Source organism: Triticum urartu, chromosome 4A (assembly GCF_056163025.1).
Source record: "Triticum urartu cultivar PI428250 chromosome 4A, HENAU_Tu73, whole genome shotgun sequence".
NCBI classification, from domain to species: Eukaryota; Viridiplantae; Streptophyta; class Magnoliopsida; order Poales; family Poaceae; genus Triticum; species Triticum urartu.
Window position 1 is genome coordinate 546,325,126 of NC_141876.1, and position 5,888 is coordinate 546,331,013.

A 5,888-nucleotide genomic window follows, 5' to 3' on the forward strand; every position below is an offset into this window, starting at 1 on the left:
AGTGGCACCTCAGGTTGGTGGGTACAAGTTTACAAAGGTACTCATGGATGGAGGCAGCAGCATCAACATCCTTTACTATGAGACGTTCCGCCGGATGGGATTGACGGATAAAAATCTTAAATAATCCAACACTGTTTTTCATGGTGTGGTACCCAGTAAGTCGGCATACCCAGTTGGTAAGATCGAGCTGGAGGTAGCCTTTGGGGATGAGTATGACTCCAGGGCAGAAAAATTAACCTTTGAAGTGGTTAAGATCAAAAGCCCATATCATGCTCTGTTTGGGCGGCCGGCTTATGCCAAGTTCATGGCTCGGCCGTGTTACGTGTATTTGCAGCTCAAGATGCCGGGTCACAAGGGCACCATTACAGTCCATGGGAGCCGGAAGATAGCCTTGGAATATGAAGAGGGGGATGCTGCCTATGTTGAATCTGTTTGTGCAACAGAGGAGTTGAAATTCTACAAGGATCATGTTGACCCGGCGGACATGACGTCATTAAAGAAACCAACAACAGAGCATGAGCCGGAGTTAAAGTTCAAATCAGCTGATGACACTAAGATGGTTGACTTTGTGCCTGGCGATTCATCCAAACAGTTCATCATCAGCGCAAACTTGTATCCAAAATAGGAAAGCGCGCTCATCGAGTTCATCCGTGAGAACCGGGACATCTTTGCATGGAAACCTTCAGACGTGCCGTGTGTCCCGAGGGAGCTCGCTGAGCACACTCTTAATATCGATCCAAAGTTCAAACCTGTCAGATAGTTTCTTCAGCGGTTCAATGAAGAAAGGCGCAAGTCCATTGGCGAAGAGGTGGCCCGGCTTTTGGCGGCTGGGTTAATTGTGGAGGTCTTTCACCCAGAATGGTTAGCTAACCCGGTGCTCGTGCTCAAAAAGAATGGCACCGGGCGTATGTGTGTGGATTACACAGATTTAAACAAGGCTTGTCCGGCTGATCCTTTTGCTCTTCCCCGTATTGATCAGATCATTGATGCTACGGCGGGTTGCGCACGGTTGAGTTTCTTAGATGCTTACTCCGGTTATCATCAGATTAATATGGCAGTTAAGGATCAAGATAAGACAGCATTTATAACTCCTTTTGGGGCTTTCTGCTATGTGTCTATGCCTTTTGGGCTTAAGAGTGCCCAGGCGACTTACCAGCGGTGTGTGCAGAGTTGTCTTCACAATCAAGTTGGGCGCAATGTTCATGCCTATGTGGATGATATAGTGGTGAAATCCAGGGAAGAGGAAACCTTGGTCACAGACCTGAAAGAGACTTTTGATAATCTTCGGGTTTACAAGATGATGCTTAACCCGGCCAAGTGTGTTTTTGGAGTGCCAGCCGGCAAGCTCCTGGGTTTTCTGGTGTCTAACCGAGGTATTGAAGCTAACCCGGAGAAAATCAAGGCAATCACATCTCTAGCCAAACCAACCTGCGTCAATGATGTTCAATGACTGGCGGGTCGTGTGGCTGCTTTAAGCCGGTTCATAAGCCGGTTAGGGGAAAAGGCTATGTCTCTATATCAATTGATGAAGAAAACGTATGTTTTTGTTTGGAGTGATGCTGCAAACGCCGCTTTTGAGGATCTGAAGGCACAACTGGCTAAGCCGCCGGTCCTAGCTGCTCCAATTGAGAAAGAGCCGCTATTGTTATACGTGGCTGCCCACTCACGGGCTGTTAGTGTGGCTATGGTGGTAGAACGCAAGGAGGCTGGCAGAGAGCATCCGGTTCAGTGGCCGGTTTATTATGTCAGTGAAGTGTTAATTGAGTCTAAGCAACGATATCCACATTGGTAGAAGCTTGTTTATGGGGTGTTCATGGCAAGCCGGAAGCTTAAGTATTACTTTCAGGGACATCCAATCACTGTGGTAAGCTCTGCTCCTTTGGGAGACATTATTCAAAACAGAGAAGCTACGGGGCGAGTTGCCAAGTGGGCAATTGAGCTTGGGTCTCATGGGCTGAAGTATGTTCCACGCACTGCGATTAAGTCTCAAGCCCTGGTTGACTTCATCAATGACTGGACAGAGATGCAGGTGCCAGAAGAAAAGCCGAATAACACATATTGGACTATTCATTTTGATGGGTCCAGGCAATTGGAAGGCTCGGGGGCTGGAGTTGTATTAACTTCCCCACAAGGTGATAAATTTTGTTATGTGTTACGATTGATGTTTCCATGCACTAACAACGCAGTAGAGTATGAAGCATTGCTCCATGGTCTTCGAGTGGCAAAAGAGATGAGCTTGAGCCGGGTCAGATGTCTTGGTGATTCAGATCTAGTGGCTCGGCAGGTGTCTGGCAAGTGGGATTCCAAAGACCCTCTCATGGCGGCTTATCGCCGAGAGGTCGATGCTGTTGCAGGATATTTTAAAGGTTATCAGGTGGAACACATTGACCATCGAAAAAACGAAGCGGTTGATGCTTTGAGCCGGCTAGGGTCACATTGTAAGCCGGTACCACCCAACACCTTTTTAGATGTTTTGCATAACCCCTCTGTCAAGTTGCCCACAGAAGAAGATTTAGTTGTTCCTGACCCGGAGGCGCAGTTGGTGGTGGCTCTTCACGTCATCCTAGATTGGACGGTGCCATTTTTGGCTTACATGACCCGGGGAGAATTGCCAGTGGATGAGACCCTAGCTCGGCAGATAACCTGGCGGTCTAAGTCCATGACGATTTCGGATGGAGAGTTATTTCATCGCAGTGTCTCCAGAGCGTTTCAACGGTGTGTTTCCCCCCGAAGAAGGTCAAGAAATCCTTCGTGAAATCCATGAAGGCGATTGTGGTCATCACGCTGGGTCAAAATCTTTAGTGGCCAAGGCGTTTTGTCACGGTTTTTACAGGTTGACGGCTCACGCTGATGCAGAAGACCTGGTCAGTAGATGTGATGGATGTCAGAAATTTGCACGACAAGCGCACATGCCGGCTCAAGAGCTCCAGATGATTCCAATCACTTGGCCGTTTGCAGTCTGGGGGCTCGACATGGTGGGACCTTTCAAAAGGTCTAAGGATAAAAAGACGCATCTCTTGGTGGCTGTTGATAAGTTCACCAAATGGGTTGAGGCGGAGCCTGTGAGTAAGTGTGATGCGGCCACGGTGGTTCAGTTCATGAAAAAAGTAATCTTCTATTTCGGTTTTCCACACAGTATTATCACAGACAATGGTACAAATCTATCCCAAGGGGCTATGGAAGAATTTTGTCAGCGAGAGCACATCCGGCTTGATGTTTCTTCTGTAGCTCATCCTCAATCCAATGGTCAAGCGGAGAGAGCCAATCAAGAAATTCTGAAAGGGCTAAAACCCCGGCTTATGGTTTCTTTACAGCGAACGCCGGGTTGTTGGGTAGAGGAATTGCCTTCAGTATTATGGAGTATCAATACTACACCTAACAGGTCTACAGGTTGCACACCCTTCTTCATGGTTTATGGAGCAGAAGCAGTGTTGCCTAGTGACATCCGTCATGACTCGCCCCGTGTGGCGGCTTATGTTGAAGCTAACAATGAAGAAGCCAGACAGGATGCGCTTGACTTGTTGGATGAAGAAAGAGACTTAGCAGCAGTGTGGTCAGCAATTTATCAACAGGACCTGTGTCGTTATCACAGCCGCCGGGTTAAGTCCAGGACTTTTCAGGAAGGCGACTTGGTGCTCCGGCTCGTCCAAGATCTTTCAGATGCACACAAGTTATCCCCACCTTGGGAAGGACCCTTTGTGGTCAGTAAAAATTTAAACAATGGGTCCTACTACCTCATTGACATTCGAGAGCATGCAGACTCACGTAAGTCGGAAGAGGAGACCCGCCGGCCATGGAACATTGCTCAACTTCGGCCATATTACACCTGAGCCACCAGCTCTCAACATGTACATACGTTCGCCTTGTATATGCAATGATAATAAATAAAGTAAGACCATCGGTCTCTTTTCTTTCCAAAGACTATGCATATTTGTTATTTTTTTATTCACAAATGACTATTAAGGAGCTGATCGTATTTGAATCAAGTTTAACCTTTTTAGTCCAGCTCATGATCGTATCTGAATCTAGCTGTCAATCTTATGGTCACTTGGGGGCTTCCTGTTCAAACATAGGTCGTATTCGAACCAAAGAGAACATAGCTGTCGTAACCCTCTTGATCGGCTCAAGGCCAAACTCACTTGGGGGCTTCTTGATCGTATCCAAATCATAGCTTAACCCCTTTTGAGTCCAACTTGGATCGTATTCAAATCAGGGTCGTTAAAAACCTCTCAAGGTCATTTGGGGGCTTCCTGTTCAAACATAGGTCGTATTCGAACCAAAGAGAACATAGCTGTCGGTACCCTCTTGATCGGCGCAATGCCAAAGCCACTGGGGGCTATATGGTCGTATTCGAACCTTAGCTTAACCCCTTTGGTCCGGTTTACTGATCGTATTCGAATCAGGAACCCCCAACCTTTTGAATACAGAGTTCAAATTATGTTTATTATCTGTTGCTTGCCTTCGAGTTTTTGTTGTTTTCAATATTACAAATGAGATAGTCTGGTTTTCTTCGTCGGCTCAATTATTGGACAACACAGCCGCCCGGGTTATTCAAGCCGGTGGTGCAAGGATCCAAAGGTACGGGCTACTAAGGTATGATGATCATTGAGTGTTCAAGGAATGTTAACTTTTCATACACAGTGAATTATCAATTCATCACCCGGGTTATTTAAACCGGCGATCTAAGGATCAACAAGGATAAGGTATGGTTTTTACTTATACGCGCTTACCCGCTGCGTCAACTCAAGAGTTAGTATTAAACCTTACCCTTTGTTTACATTTGTCTCTGTTTTTATTATTGAGGTAAATTTATGGGTTGTACATTAGGTGTTTAAGCCTAGTTGGTTCTAAACCGCCTTGCCAATCTTTTCCTTATATTCATAGGAACAGAGTTCAACCATTGCAGAGACAAACATGAAATAATGCATACATTGACATCTGAAACACAGATTCACATAAGAAGTATTTTATGCACGACGGCATAAGCAAACATGCAGTGTTTTAACTAAAGTTATTACAAGGCTTTATAAGCCTAGGAAGATGATCACTGTCCCTGCCTCACCGGTTCACCACCTTCTGTTTGCTGGAAATTGGATTTTGACCAATCAAAGCCGTTCATGGCGACAAATTTGGCTTCGTCGTCAATCAGGCCGACCGGGCCAATTTCCAGAGCAAAAGTATCTTCTCTCACAGGTGGGATCAGGTCTGCTACTTTGTATGAAGGAGTGGCCATCTTCTTATTTTCATTGTTAAAACCCGACTGGTACTTGTCAACATTGGTGTCTTCTCCAAGGCTAGTCGCCTGAGGCCGGACTTCACGTACACACGCTATGAAGTCATCCTGATCAAATGGAGATCTGTCCTCCTTCACAGTAGGGTAACCTCTTGCCACGTCCGTCGGGTCTAGGTCTGGCACCCAAGCCTTGGAGCGGCTTAGGGCAGTCAAAGCTCCGGCTCGTGCACAGGAGGGTTTTACTTCTTGGAATCTCGCCGGAAGGATGGACAGCTTCTTCAGGACATCGCTAAGCCGGTTGGGTCCTTGATTTGTAGGAGAGATAGCGGCCAGAGCCCGTTGTGCACCAATGTACAATTTTTTAACTAAGGTGTATACAGCCTTCAGTTTAATCAACGGGTCTTGGCTCAGATTTTTACTTCGCGGACCTGCATATATTTAACAGAGTAAGTTGGCAGATCACATTCCAGTTTGGCATAAAATACACGAAAGGTCAAAACAAGGCAGCTTACCAAAGATAGCAGCGACCATCTGAGACACCCGGCCCTTTAAACCGTTCAGCTTGGTTGATATTTCCTTCAGAGCTGTTTCGGCTGTCTCAGCTCGCCGGGTCAGAAGTGTTTTCTCATCCTCCCAAGTTTTCTCTTTGGCAGCA